Genomic DNA, 16,738 nt, shown 5'->3' on the forward strand with positions numbered 1-16,738 from the left:
ACACACACGGTAAACGGTGACAGGTGGAACACACACGGTAAACGGTGACAGGGTGGAACACACACGGTAAACGGTGACAGGATGGAACACACACGGTAAACGGTGACAGGATGGAACACACACGGTAAACGGTGACAGGATGGAACACACACGGTAAATGGTGACAGGGGGGAATACACACGGTAAACAGCGACAGGATGGAACACACACGGTAAACAGTGACAGGATGGAACACACACGGTAAACGGTGATAGGATGGAACACACACGGTAAAAGGTGACAGGATGGAACACACACGGTAAACGGAGACAGGATGGAACACACACGTTAAACAGTGACAGGATGGAACACACACGGTAAACGGAGACAGGGGATGGAACACACACGGTAAACGGAGACAGGGGATGGAACACACACGGTAAACGGTGACAGGGGTGGAACACACACAGTATACGGTGACAGGGGTGGAACACACACGGTAAACGGTGACAGGTGGAACACATACGGTAAACGGTGACAGGATGGAACACACACGGTAAACGGTGAAAGGATGGAACACACACGGTAAACGGTGACAGGTGGAACACACACGGTAAACGGTGACAGGATGGAACACACGCGGTAAACAGTGACAGGATGGAACACACACGGTAAACGGTGACAGGGGTGGAACACACACGGTAAACGGTGACAGGATGGAACACACACGGTAAACGGTGACAGGTGGAACACACACGGTAAACGGTGACAGGATGGAACACACACGATAAACGGTGACAGGGGTGGAACACACACGGTAAACGGTGACAGGATGGAACACACACGGTAAACGGAGACAGGATGGAACACACACGGTAAACGGTGACAGGATGGAACACACACAGTAAACGGAGACAGGATGGAACACACACGGTAAACGGTGACAGGATGGAACACACACGGTAAACGGTAACACACACGGTAAACGGTGACAGGATGGAACACACACGGTAAACGGTGACAGGATGGAACACACACGGTAAACGGTGACAGGATGGAACACACACGGTAAACGGTAACACACACGGTAAATGGTGACAGGGGTGGAACACACACGGTAAACGGTGACAGGGGGGAACACACACGGTAAACGGTGACAGAGCATGGAACACACACGGTAAACGGTGACAGGATGGAACACACACGGTAAACGGTGACAGGATGGAACACACACGGTAAACAGTGACAGGGTGGAACACACACGGTAAACGGTGACAGGATGGAACACACACGGTAAACGGTGACAGGTGGAACACACACGGTAAACGGTGACAGGATGGAACACACACGGTAAACGGTGACAGGATGGAATACACACGGTAAACGGTGACAGGGGGGAACACACACGGTAAACAGTGACAGGATGGAACACACACGGTAAACGGTGACAGGGGTGGAACACACACGGTAAACGGTGACAGGGGGGAACACACACGGTAAACGGTGACAGAGCATGGAACACACACGGTAAACGGTGACAGGATGGAACACACACGGTAAACGGTGACAGGGGGAACACACATGGTAAACGGTGACAGGATGGAACACACACGGTAAACGGTGACAGGGGGTGGAACACACATGGTAAACGGTGACAGGATGGAACACACACGGTAAACGGTGACAGGGGGAACACACACGGTAAACGGTGACAGCATGGAACACACACGGTAAACGGTGACAGGATGGAACACACACGGTAAACGGTGACAGGTGGAACACACACATTAAACGGTGACAGGATGGAACACACACGGTAAACGGTGACAGGTGGAACACACACGGTAAACGGAGACAGGATGGAACACACACGGTAAACGGTGACAGGTGGAACACACACGGTAAACGGTGACAGGATGGAACACACACGGTAAACGGTGACAGGATGGAACACACACGATAAACGGTGACAGGATGGAACACACACGGTAAACGGTGACAGGATGGAACACACACGGTAAACGGTGACAGGATGGAATACACACGGTAAACGGTGACAGGGGGGAACACACACGGTAAACGGTGACAGGGGGGGAACACACACGGTAAACGGTGACAGGATGGAACACACACGGTAAACGGTGACAGGATGGAACACACACGGTAAACGGTGACAGAGCATGGAACACATACGGTAAACGGTGACAGGATGGAACACACACGGTAAACGGTGACAGGATGGAACACACACGGTAAACGGTGACAGGTGGAACACACACGGTAAACGGTGACAGGATGGAACACACACGATAAACGGTGACAGGGGTGGAACACACACGGTAAACGGTGACAGGATGGAACACACACGGTAAACGGAGACAGGATGGAACACACACGGTAAACGGTGACAGGATGGAACACACACGGTAAACGGTGACAGGATGGAACACACACGGTAAACGGTGACAGGATGGAACACACACGGTAAACGGTAACACACACGGTAAACGGTGACAGGGGTGGAACACACACGGTAAACAGTGACAGGGTGGAACACACACGGTAAACGGTGACAGGATGGAACACACACGGTAAACGGAGACAGGGGGGAACACACACGGTAAACAGTGACAGGATGGAACACACACGGTAAACGGTGACAGGGGTGGAACACACACGGTAAACGGTGACAGGGGGGAACACACACGGTAAACGGTGACAGGGGGAACACACATGGTAAACGGTGACAGGATGGAACACACACGGTAAACGGTGACAGGGGGTGGAACACACACGGTAAACGGTGACAGGATGGAATACACACAGTATACGGTGACAGGTGGAACACACACGGTAAACGGTGACAGGTGGAACACACACATTAAACGGTGACAGGATGGAACACACACGGTAAACGGTGACAGGTGGAACACACACGGTAAACGGAGACAGGATGGAACACACACGGTAAACGGTGACAGGGTGGAACACACACGGTAAACGGTGACAGGATGGAACACACACGGTAAACGGTAACACACACGGTAAACGGTGACAGGATGGAACACACACGGTAAACGGTGACAGGATGGAACACACACGGTAAACGGTGACAGGATGGAACACACACGGTAAACGGTAACACACACGGTAAACGGTGACAGGATGGAACACACACGGTAAACGGTGACAGGATGGAACACACACGGTAAACGGTGACAGGATGGAACACACACGGTAAACGGTGACAGGATGGAATACACACGGTAAACGGTGACAGGATGGAACACACACGGTAAACGGTGACAGGGGGGAACACACACGGTAAACGGTGACAGGGGGAACACACACGGTAAACGGTGACAGGATGGAACACACACGGTAAACGGTGACAGAGCATGGAACACACACGGTAAACGGTGACAGGGGGGAACACACACGGTAAACGGTGACAGGGTGGAACACACACGGTAAACGGTGACAGGGGATGGAACACACACGGTAAACGGTGACAGGTGGAACACACACGGTAAACGGTGACAGGATGGAACACACACGGTAAACGGTGACAGGATGGAACACACACGGTAAACGGTGACAGGGGTGGAACACACACGGTAAACGGTGACAGGATGGAACACACACGGTAAACGGTGACAGGGGGTGGAACACACACGGTAAACGGTGACAGGGGGGAACACACACGGTAAACGGTGACAGGGGATGGAACACACACGGTAAACGGAGACAGGGGATGGAACACACACGGTAAACGGTGACAGGTGGAACACACACGGTAAACGGTGACAGGATGGAACACACACGGTAAACGGTGACAGGGGTGGAACACACACGGTAAACAGTGACAGGGGGTGGAACACACACGGTAAACGGTGACAGGATGGAACACACACGGTAAACGGTGACAGGGGTGGAACACACACGGTAAACGGTGACAGGGGGTGGAACACACACGGTAAACGGTGACAGGATGGAACACACACGGTAAACGGTGACAGGATGGAACACACACGGTAAACAGTGACAGGGGTGGAACACACACGGTAAACGGTGACAGGATGGAACACACACGGTAAACGGTGACAGGATGGAACACACACGGTAAACAGTGACAGGGGGGAACACACACGGTAAACGGTGACAGGATGGAACACACACGGTAAACGGTGACAGGGGTGGAACACACACGGTAAACGGTGACAGGTGGAACACACACGGTAAACGGTGACAGGGTGGAACACACACGGTAAACGGTGACAGGATGGAACACACACGGTAAACGGTGACAGGATGGAACACACACGGTAAACGGTGACAGAGTATGGAACACACACGGTAAACGGTGACAGAGTATGGAACACACACGGTAAACGGTGACAGGATGGAACACACACGGTAAACGGTGACAGGGGGGAACACACACGGTAAACGGTGACAGGATGGAACACACACGGTAAACGGTGACAGAGTATGGAACACACACGGTAAACGGTGACAGGGGATGGAACACACACGGTAAACGGTGACAGGGGGGAACACACACGGTAAACGGTGACAGGATGGAACACACACGGTAAACGGTGACAGGGGGGAACACACACGGTAAACGGTGACAGGGTGGAACACACACGGTAAACGGTGACAGAGTATGGAACACACACGGTAAACGGTGACAGGGTGGAACACACACGGTAAACGGTGACAGGGGGGAACACACACGGTAAACGGTGACAGGATGGAACACACACGGTAAACGGTGACAGGGGGGAACACACACGGTAAACGGTGACAGGATGGAACACACACGGTAAACGGTGACAGGGGGGAACACACACGGTAAACGGTGACAGGATGGAACACACACGGTAAACGGTGACAGGGGTGAACACACACGGTAAACGGTGACAGGATGGAACACACACGGTAAACGGTGACAGGATGGAACACACACGGTAAACGGTGACAGGATGGAACACACACGGTAAACGGTGACAGGATGGAACACACACGGTAAACGGTGACAGGGGTGGAACACACACGGTAAACGGTGACAGAGCATGGACCACACACGGTAAATGGTGACGGGGGGAACACACACGGTAAACGGTGACAGGATGGAACACACACGGTAAACGGTGACAGGGGTGAACACACACGGTAAACGGTGACAGGATGGAACACACACGGTAAACGGTGACAGGATGGAACACACACGGTAAACGGTGACAGGATGGAACACACACGGTAAACGGTGACAGGATGGAACACACACGGTAAACGGTGACAGGGGTGGAACACACACGGTAAACGGTGACAGAGCATGGACCACACACGGTAAATGGTGACAGGGGATGGAACACACACGGTAAACGGTGACAGGGGGGAACACACACGGTAAACGGTGACAGGGGTGGAACACACACAGTAAACGGTGACAGGATGGAACACACACGGTAAACGGTGACAGGGGTGGAACACACACAGTAAACGGTGACAGGATGGAACACACACGGTAAACGGTGACAGGGGTGGAACACACACGGTAAACGGTGACAGGATGGAACACACACGGTAAACGGTGACAGGGGATGGAACACACACGGTAAACGGTGACAGGGGGGAACACACACGGTAAACAGTGACAGGGGGTGGAACACACACGGTAAACGGTGACAGGATGGAACACACACGGTAAACGGTGACAGGGGGTGGAACACACACGGTAAACGGTGACAGGATGGAACACACACGGTAAACGGTGACAGGATGGAACACACACGGTAAACGGTGACAGGGTGGAACACACACGGTAAATGGTGACAGGATGGAACACACACGGTAAACGGTGACAGGATGGAACACACACGGTAAACGGTGACAGGGGGAACACACACGGTAAACGGTGACAGGGGTGGAACACACACGGTAAACGGAGACAGGATGGAACACACACGGTAAATGGTGACGGGGGGAACACACACGGTAAACGGAGACAGGATGGAACACACACGGTAAACGGTGACAGGATGGAACACACACGGTAAACGGTGACAGGGGGGAACACACACGGTAAACGGTGACAGGATGGAACACACACGGTAAACGGTGACAGAGTATGGAACACACACGGTAAACGGTGACAGGGCGGAATACACACGGTAAACGGTGACAGAGTATGGAACACACACGGTAAACGGTGACAGGATGGACACACACGGTAAACGGTGACAGGGGGGAACACACACGGTAAACGGTGACAGGATGGAACACACACGGTAAACGGTGACAGAGTATGGAACACACACGGTAAACGGTGACAGGGGATGGAACACACACGGTAAACGGTGACAGGATGGAACACACACGGTAAACGGTGACAGGGGATGGAACACACACGGTAAACGGTGACAGGGGGGAACACACACGGTAAACGGTGACAGGGGGGAACACACACGGTAAACGGTGACAGGATGGAACACACACGGTAAACGGTGACAGGGGGGAACACACACGGTAAACGGTGACAGGGGGGAACACACACGGTAAACGGTGACAGGATGGAACACACACGGTAAACGGTGACAGGATGGAACACACACGGTAAACGGAGACAGGATGGAACACACACGGTAAACGGTGACAGGTGGAACACACACGGTAAACGGTGACAGGGTGGAACACACACGGTAAACGGTGACAGGATGGAACACACACGGTAAACGGTGACAGGATGGAACACACACGGTAAACGGTGACAGGATGGAACACACACGGTAAACGGTGACAGGGGGGAATACACACGGTAAACAGTGACAGGATGGAACACACACGGTAAACAGTGACAGGATGGAACACACACGGTAAACGGTGACAGGATGGAACACACACGGTAAACGGTGAAAGGATGGAACACACACGGTAAACGGTGACAGGATGGAACACACACGGTAAACGGTGACAGGGTGGAACACACACGGTAAACGGTGACAGGGGGGAACACACACGGTAAACGGTGACAGGGGGGGAACACACACGGTAAACGGTGACAGAGCATGGAACACACACGGTAAACAGTGACAGGGGGGGAACACACACGGTAAATGGTGACAGGGGGGAACACACACGGTAAACAGTGACAGGGGGGGAACACACACGGTAAACGGTGACAGGATGGAACACACACGGTAAACAGCTGCTGGCTTATTCCTGAACATTCAACACCTGAGGCTGCAGGAACATAACAGGAAGTGTAGGCCATTCGGCCCCTCGAGCCTGCTCCGACATTCAGTGAGATCACGGCTGATCTTTGACCTCGACACCACTTTCCTGCACTCTCCCCATTCCCTCGATTCCCTTAGTGCCCAAACATCTATCGACCTCGCTCTTCAATATACTCAGTGACTGAGCCTCCACTGCCCTCGGGGGGGATTCACCTCCCTCTGAGTGAAGACATCACTCCACATCTCAGTCCTAAATGGCCGCCCCCTTATCCTGAGACTGTGAGCCCTGGTTCTCGACTCCCCAGCCCGGGGGGAACACCCTCCCTGTATCTACCCTGTCAAGCCCTGTCAGAATGGTGTCTGTTTCAGTGAGGTCACCTCTCATTCTTCTAAACTCCAGACAATATCTGCTCAGTCTCTCCTCATTGGACAATCCCCCCCATCCCAGGAATCAGTCTGGTGAACCTTCGCTGCACTCCCTTGATGGTAAGGGCTTTAAACTAAATAGAGAGGGTAAGTTTCAACTGAGTGAAAATGTAAAAACTCAAAGAATGAGGAGAAGGCAATAGCTCAGGGTATCACTGGGGGGAATGATAACCAGAGCGTGACAGGAAGGGACACAATGTAGAAACAATAAGGTGAATCAGAAAGTGGGGTCAAAGCAGGAAAAATGGTAAAAAAAAAACACATTTGCAAGCTCTTTACCTGAATGCACACAGCATTCGTAACAAGATAGATGAGTTGACGGCACAAATAGATTCAAATGGGTCTGATCTGATAGCCATTACAGAGACATAGAAATGTGCAGAGCATTCCATCCCATCGTGTCCTCACCGGCCGACAAAGAGCCACACGGCCCTCGGTCAGCAGCCCTGAAGGTTATATATAAACCTATGAACAATGACGGAAAGGCAAAGAGCACCCGGCCCAACCAGTCCGCCTCACACAACTGTGACACCCCTTATACTGAAACATTCTACACTCCACCCCAACCGGAGTCATGTGATCTCCTGGGAGAGACATGGTTGTAAGGTGACCAGGTCTGGGAACTAAATATTCAGGGGTATTTAACAATTCAATAGGACAGAGCGAAAGGAAAAGGAGGTGGGGTAGCACTGTTAATACACGATGAGATCAGTGCGTTAGTGAGAAACGATATTGGCTCGGAAGATCAAGATGTTGAAACAGTTTGGGTGGTGATGAGGAATAATAAAGGGAAAAGGTCACTGGTGGGCGTAGTCTATAGGCCACCTAACTACACTGTTGGACGGAGTATAAACCAAGTAATAAAGGAAGCTTGTAATAAAGGAACAGCAATAATCATCGGTGATTTTAAGACCATAAGAAATAGGAACAGGAGTCGGCCATTCGGCCCCTCAATCCTGTTCCACCATTTAATACGATCATGGCTGATCTGATCATGGATTCAGGTCCACTTCCCCGCCCGCTCCCCATAACCCCTTATTCCCTTATCGGTTAAGAAACTGTCTATCTCTGTCTTAAATGTATTCAATGTCCCGGCTTCCACAGCTCTCTGAGGCAGAGAATTCCACAGATTTACAACCCTCTGAGAGAAGAAATTCCTCCTCATCTCTGTTTTAAATGGGCGGCCCCTTATTCTAAGATCATGCCCCCTAGTTCTAGTCTCCCCCATCAGTGGAAACATCCTCTCTGCATCCACCTCGTCAAGCCCCCTCATAATCTTATATATTTCGATAAGAACACCTCTCATTCTTCTGAATTCCAATGAGTAGAGGCCCAACCTCCTCAACCTTTCCTCATAAGTCAACCCCCTCATCCCCAGAATCAACCGAGTGAACCTTCTCTGGACTGCCTCCAAAGCAAGTATATCCTTTCGTAAATACAGAGACCAAAACTGCACGCAGTACTCCAGGTGTGGCCTCACCAATACCCTGTATAACTGTAGCAAGACTTCCCCTGCTTTTATACTCCATCCCCTTTGCAATAAAGGCCAAGATACCATTGGCCTTCCTGATCACTTGCTGTACCTGCATACTAACCTTTTGTATTTCATGCACAAGTACCCCCAGGTCCCGCTGTACTGCAGCACTTTGCAATCTTTCTCCTTTTAAATAATAACTTGCTGTTTGATTTTTTTCTGCCAAAGTGCATGACCTCAGACTTTCCCACATTATACTCCATCCGTCAAATTTTTGCCCACTCACTTAGCCTGTCTATGTCCTTTTGCAGATTTTTTGTATCCTCCTCACACATTGCTTTTCCTCCCATCTTTGTATCATCAGCAAACTTGGCTACGTTACACTCAGTCCCTTCTTCCAAGTAATTAATATAGATTGTAAATAGTTGGGGTCCCAGCACTGATCCCTGCGGCACCCCACTAGTTACTGGTTGCCAACCAGAGAATGACCTTCATCTTGATTGGACAAATCAAATTGGCCAGGGTAGTCTTGAGGAAGAGTTCATAGAGTGTATCTGGGATAGTTTCCTTGACCAGTACGTTGCAGAACCAACCAGGGAGCAGGCTATCTTAGATCTGGTACTGTGTAATGAGACAGGATTAATAAATGATCTCATAGTAAAGGATCCTCTAGGAAAGAGTGATCATAGCATGGTTGAATTTCAAATTCAGTTGGAGGGTGAGAAAGTTGATTCTCAAACCAGGGTCCTAGGCTTAAATAAAGGAGACTACAAAGGTATGAGGGCAGAGTTGGCTAAAGTGGACTGGGAAATAGATTAAAGTATGGGACGGTTGATTAGAAACATAGAAAATAGAAACATAGAAAATAGAAACATAGAAAATAGGTGCAGGAGTAGGCCATTCGGCCCTTCGAGCCTGCACCGCCATTCAATGAGTTCATGGCTGATCATTCATCTCAGTACCCCTTTCCTGTAGTGAAAGACATTTAAGGAGATATTTCATAACTCGTAACAAAATATATCCCAATGAGAAGGAAAGACTAAGAGAAGGGATAACCATCCGTGGCTAACTCAGGAAATAAGGGAGGGTATCAAATTGAAAACAAGGGCATACAATGTGACCAAGACTAGTGGGAGACAGAAGATTGGGAAACTTGTAAAAGCTAACAAAAAATGACTAAAAAATGATAGAGAGGGAAGATAGATTATGAAAGTAAACTAGCGCGAAATATAAAAACAGATAGTAAGAGTTTCTACAGGTACATAAAAAGGGAAAGAGAGGCTAAAGTAAATGTTGGTCCCCTAGAGGATGAGACTGGGGAATTAATAACGGGGAACAGAGAAATGGCAGAGACGTTGAATAAATATTTTGTATTGGTCTTCATGGTAGAAGACACTAAAAACCTCAAAATAATGGATAATCAAGGGGCTATAGGGAGAGAGGAACTTAATACAATCACTATCACTGATGAAGTAGTACTCGGTAAAATATTGGGACTAAAGGTGGACAAATCCCCAGGACCTGATGGCCTGCATCCTCGGGTCCGAAAAGAAGTGACTGCAGGGCTTGTGGATTACCAAAATTCCCTGGATTCTGGGACGGTCCCAGCAGATTGGAAAACTGCAAATGTAACGCCCCTATTTAAAAAAGGAGGCAGACAAAAAGCAGGAAACTATAGACCAGTTAGCCTGACATCTGTGGTTGGGAAAATGCTGGAGTCCATTATTAAGGAAGCAGTAGCAGGACATTTGGAAAAGTATAATTCAATCAGGCAGAGTCAGCATGGATTTATGAAAGGGAAATCATGTTTGACAAATTTGCTGCAGCTCTTTGAGGATGTAATGAACAGGTGGATAAGGGGGAACCAGTGGATGTGGTGTATTTGGATTTCCAGAAGGCATTTGACAAGGTGCCACATAAAAGGTTACTGCACAAGATAAAAGTTCACGGGGTTGGGGGTAATATATTAGCATGGATAGAGGATTGGCTAACTAACAGAGACAGAGAGTCGGGATAAATGGGTCATTTTCCGGTTGGCAACCAGTAACTAGTGGGGTACCGCAGGGATCAGTGCTGGGTCCTCAACTATTTACAATCTATATTAATGACTTGGATGAAGGGAGCGAGTGTAATGTAGACAAGTTTGCTGATGATACAAAGATGGGTGGGAAAGAAAATTGTGAGGAGGACACAAAAAATCTGCAAAGGGATACAGACAGGCTAAGTGAGTGGGCAAACATTTGGCAGATGGAGTATAATGTGGGAAAATGTGAGGTTATCCACTTTGGCAGAAAAAATAGAAAAGCAAATTATAATTTAAATGAAGAAAGATTACAAAGTGCTGCAGTACAGCGGGACCTGGGGGTACTTGTACATGAAACACAAAAGGTTAGTATGCAGGTACAGCAAGTGATCAGGAAGGCCAATGGAATGTTGGCCTTTATTGCAAGGGGGATAGAGTATAAAAGCAGAGAAGTCCTGCTGCAACTGTACAGGGTATTGGTGAGGCCACACCTGGAGTACTGCGTGCAGTTTTGGTCTCCGTATTTAAGGAAGGATATACTTGCATTGGAGGCTGTTCAGAGAAGGTTCACTCGGTTGATTCCAGGGATGAGGAGGTTGACTTGAGGAAAGGTTGAGTAGGTTGGGCCTCTACTCATTGGAGTTTAGAAGAATGAGAGGTGATCTTATCGAAATATATAAGATTATGAGGGGACTTGACAAGTTGGATGCAGAGAGGATGTTTCCACTGATGGGGGAGACTAGAACTAGGGGGCATGGTCTTAGAATAAGGGGCCGCCCATTTAAAACAGAGATGAGGAGGAATTTCTTCTCTCAGAGGGTTGTAAATCTGTGGAATTCGCTGCCTCAGAGAATATATTTAAGGTGGAGATAGACAGATTTTTGAGCGATAAGGGAGTGAAGGGTTATGGGGAGCGGGCGGGGAAGTGGAGCTGAGTCCATGATCGGATCAGCCATGATTGTATTAAATGGCGGAGCAGGCTCGAGGGGCCGAATGGCCGACTCCTGCTCCTATTTCTGATGTTCTTATACCTTCCTGAGGAAAGGAGACCGACACTGTGCACAATACTCCAGGTGTGGTCTCGCCAGGGCCCTGTATAATTGCAGTAAGACATATTTACTCTTATACTCAAATCCCCCTGTAATAAAGACCAACATACCATTTGCTTTAATCACTTGCTGTCCCTGCAGATTAACTTTCAGTGATTGGTGTACAAGGACCCCCAGGTCCCTCTGTACACCATTTCCAGGAGGTTTTTTGTGTCTTCTTCCGTGAAGACAGACACGATGTATTTGTTTAATGTCCTATGCCCCAGTATAATTTCGCCTGTCTCTGCCTCTAATGGACCCACATTTACTCTCACTAATCTGTCCCTATTTACATACCTAGAGAAACCTTTACACTCTGTTTCTAGGTCTCTCGCAAGTTTACTCTCACATTCTATTTTCTCTCTCCGTATCAATATCTTGGTCCTCCTTTGCAGAATTCTAAAACCCTCCCAATCCTCCAGCTCACTGCTCTTTCTGGCAACATTATAAGCCTCTTCCTTTCATCGAATACTATCTTTAACTTCTCGTGAGCCACGGTTGAACCACTTTTCCTGTGGGGTTTTTGTGCCTTAAAGGAATGTGTGTTTGTTGTAAATTATGTATTAATTCTTTAAATACCAGCCATTGATTGCCTACTGTCATACTTTTAACGTTGTTTCCCAATCTGCCTTAGCCAACTCTCCCCTCATACCTACGTAGTTTGCTTTGTTTCAGGTTTAACTAAATCACTTTCAAACTTCATATAAAATTCTATCATATTATGGTCACCCTTCCCTAAAGGCCCCTTTACTACAAGTTTATTCATTAACCCTTCCTTACAGCACAATACTGGATCGAAAATAGCCTGCTCATTGGTTGGTTCCTCAACATTCTGATCCAGAAAAGTATCTTGTATATATTCCATGAATCCATCCTGCATACTATTACTGCAGGTTTGGTTTGCCCAGTCTGGATGTAGATTAAAGTTCCCCGTGATGACTGTATTACCCTTGTTACATGTGCCTCTAATTCCCTGATTTATACCACTGCCCTACATTACCATGTTCGGGGCCTAGAAACACTCCCACCAATGTTTCCTGCCTGTTGCTGTTCCTTAGTTCCACCCAAACTGATTCTGCTGCTTGATTTTCCGAGCTCAGATCCTTTCTCCCTCCTGTTTTATCCCATCCTTTATTATCAGGTCTACCACGCCTCCTTTTACATTTCTCTTCTAAAAGTTAAGCATCTTGAAATGTGTACTTCCCAACCGTGCTCACTTTCCATAATGGCTATTAGATTAAAGCTTTTTGTTTCTATCTGCGCTCTTAATTCATCTATTCTGTCACGCACTCAGATATAGTGCCGTTAGCTTTGACTTTTGCTATTTTTTCCTGATGTCTCCTTACTCAGTGATGCCCGATGACCCTTGTTACTCTCTCTGTCCCTTACTGACCCACTCGGCTTATTTTTATCCAAAATCCAGAGCCCTGACATTCCTCTCACTGTTTTTAAATTTACTCTATCCTGAATCTGCCCACCCAGCCCCTTCATTGGTTTAAAGCCCTGTCTACTGCCCTCGGGAGTCTCTTGTCAACAAAGGCAGACATTGATGGGGAGATTCAGCATCGCCTCCAGTGCGCCAGTGCAGCTTTCGGCCGTCTGAGGAAAAGAGTGTTCGACAACCAGGTCCTCAAATCTACCACCAGGCTCATGGTCTACAGGGCTGTAGTAATACCCGCCCTCCTGTATGGATCTGAGGCATGGGCGATGTACAGAAGGCACCTCAAGCCGCTGTAGATATATCACCAACGAGGTCTCCGCAAGATCCTGCAAATCCCCTGGGAGGACAGGTGCACCAACATCAGTGTCCTCGTCCAGGCCAACATCCCCAGTATTGAAGCACTGACCACACTCGATCAGCTTCGCTGGGCAGGGCCACATAGTTCACATGACAGATACGAGACTCCCTAAGCAAATACTTTATGCGGAGCTCCTTCAAGATCAACAAGCCAAAGGTGGGCAGCGGAAACGTTCTAAGGACATCCTCAAAGCCCGCCTGGTAAAGTGCGACATCACCACTGACACCTGGGAGACCCTGGCCAAAGACCGCCTGAGGTGGAGAAAGTCCATCCGGGAGGGCGCTGAGCTCTTCGAGTCTCAACGCCGCGAGCGTGAAGAGGTCAGGCGCAGACAGCGGAAGGAGCGCGCGGCAAACCAGCCCCACCCACCCCTTCCCTCGACCAATGTCTGTCCCACCTGTGACAGTCTGTGGCTCTCGTATTGGATTGTTCAGCCACCAGAGAACTCACTTTTAGAGTGCAAGCAAGTCCTCCTCGATTCCGAGGGACTGCCTGTGATGCCCCAGTTATTCGATTCGCCAGCACACTGCTCCCAGCCCAGTCCAAGTGATGGCCGTCCCAATGTCCCATCAATCAAAACCCTCACACCACTCTGAGCCACAGTAAACCTTCTAATCTGCTAATCCCTGTACCAATCGGTGCTTTGCTCAGGGAACAATCCAGAGATTGTTACCTTGGAGATTCTGCTTTTTAATTTGTACCCCAACTCCTCAAACTCTCTCAGCAGAACTCACTGCTAGTTCTACCTGTGGTGTTGGTTCCTGTGTGGACCACCATCACTGGATCCGCTGTCTCCATGCCAGGGTCTACGGGCCAAAGGCATGTATATGGACTGAGGTCGCAGAACAGCAATCACCATGTGATTGGAGTGAAATCTGCTCCAATGAGAAGCTCCAAACCTGCCCAGTCGTTCAGTTATTGCAGGAGGGGAATAAATTGACCTGGACTACAGGGATATCAAAGCTGCATTTCCTTAAATCTTATACAACGGAGCCTTTCGTTTAGGAACGTATCAAATGAAATGCGAAGTTTGGACCTCTGCTTTGAAAAGGCCAGCAACATATTCTCACCGGGAGCTGGTAACAAACCTGTAATTACAGCATTTACACCAGAATTCCTGACCAGCAGCTCAGCCCCCTTTAACATAAGAACATCAGAAATAGGAGCAGGAGTAGGCCATTCGGCCCCTCGAGCCTGCTCCGCCATTTAATACGATCATGGCTGATCCGATCATGGACTCAGCTCCACTTCCCCACCCGCTCCCCATAACCTCTTATCGGTTAAGAAACTGTCTATCTCTGTCTTAAATATATTCAATGTCCCAGCCTCCACAGCTCTCTGAGGCAGCGAATTCCACAGATTTACAACCCTCTGAGAGAAGAAATTCCTCCTCATCTCAGTTTTAAATGGGCGGCCCCTTATTCTAAGACCATGCCCCCTAGTTCTAGTCTCCACCATCAGTGGAAACATCCTCTCTGCATCCACCTTGTCGAGCCCCCTCATAATCTTATACGTTTCGATAAGATCACCTCTCATTCTTCTGAACTCCAATGAGTATAGACTCAACCTCCTCAACCTTTCCTCATAAGTCAACTCCCTCATCCCCGGAATCAACCGAGTGAACCTTCTCTGAACTGCCTCCAAAGCAAGTATATCCTTTCGTAAATATGGAAACCAAAACTGCACGCAGTACTCCAGGTGTGGCCTCACCAATACCCTGTATAACTGGAGCAAGACTTCCCTGCTTTTATACTCCATCCCCTTTGCAATAAAGGCCAAGATACCATTGGCCTTCCTGATCACTTGCTGTACCTGCATACTAACCTTTTGTGTTTCATGTACAAGTACCCCCAGGTCCCGCTGTACTGCAGCACTTTGCAATCTTTCTCCATTTAAATAATAACTTGCTCTTTGATTTTTTCTGCCAAAATGCATGACCTCACACTTTCCAACATTATACTCCCATCTGCCAAATGTTTGCCCTCTCACTGAGTCTGTCTATGTCCCTTTGCAGATTTTTATTTAGTATCCTTCCATTGAGGAGTCAGGCAGTGGTGTTGGGCCGCCTGTGTCACAAGCAGTATGTGGGCTTTGTAAATACAGTCGCTGCAGGTCAGGGTCTGTGCTGTATCACCCACTCCCCACTGCCCCCCCAACCCCAACAACCCCCCAACCCCAACCCCCCAACCCCAACTCCCCCCCAACCCCAACCCCCCAACAACCCCAACCCCCCAACCCCAACCCCCCAACCCCAACCCCCCCACAACCTGCTCCCCCCCCCTACAACCCACTCCCCACAACCCCAAACCCCCCCAACCCCAACCCCCCCCCACAACCCCAACCCCCCCCAACCCCAACACCCCCCACAACCCACTCCCCACAACCCCCCCCCACTGCCCCCCCCAACCCCAACACCCCCCACAACCCGCTCCCCACAACCCCCCCCCCACTGCCCCCCCCAACCCCAACACCCCCCACAACCTGCTCCCCCCCTCCCACAACCCCCCTACCCCACAACCCACTGCCCCCCAACCCCAACCCCCTCCCCACAACCCACTCCCCCCCTCCCACAACCCCCCCCACAACCCACTCCCCCCCAACCCCAACCCCCCCCCACAACCCACTCCCCCCTCCCACAACACCCCCCCCACAACCCACTCCCCCCTCCCACAACCCCCCCCCCACAACCCACTCCCCCCTCCCACAAC

This window comes from Pristiophorus japonicus, chromosome 7 (assembly GCF_044704955.1).
Source record: "Pristiophorus japonicus isolate sPriJap1 chromosome 7, sPriJap1.hap1, whole genome shotgun sequence".
Classification (NCBI taxonomy): Eukaryota; Metazoa; Chordata; class Chondrichthyes; family Pristiophoridae; genus Pristiophorus; species Pristiophorus japonicus.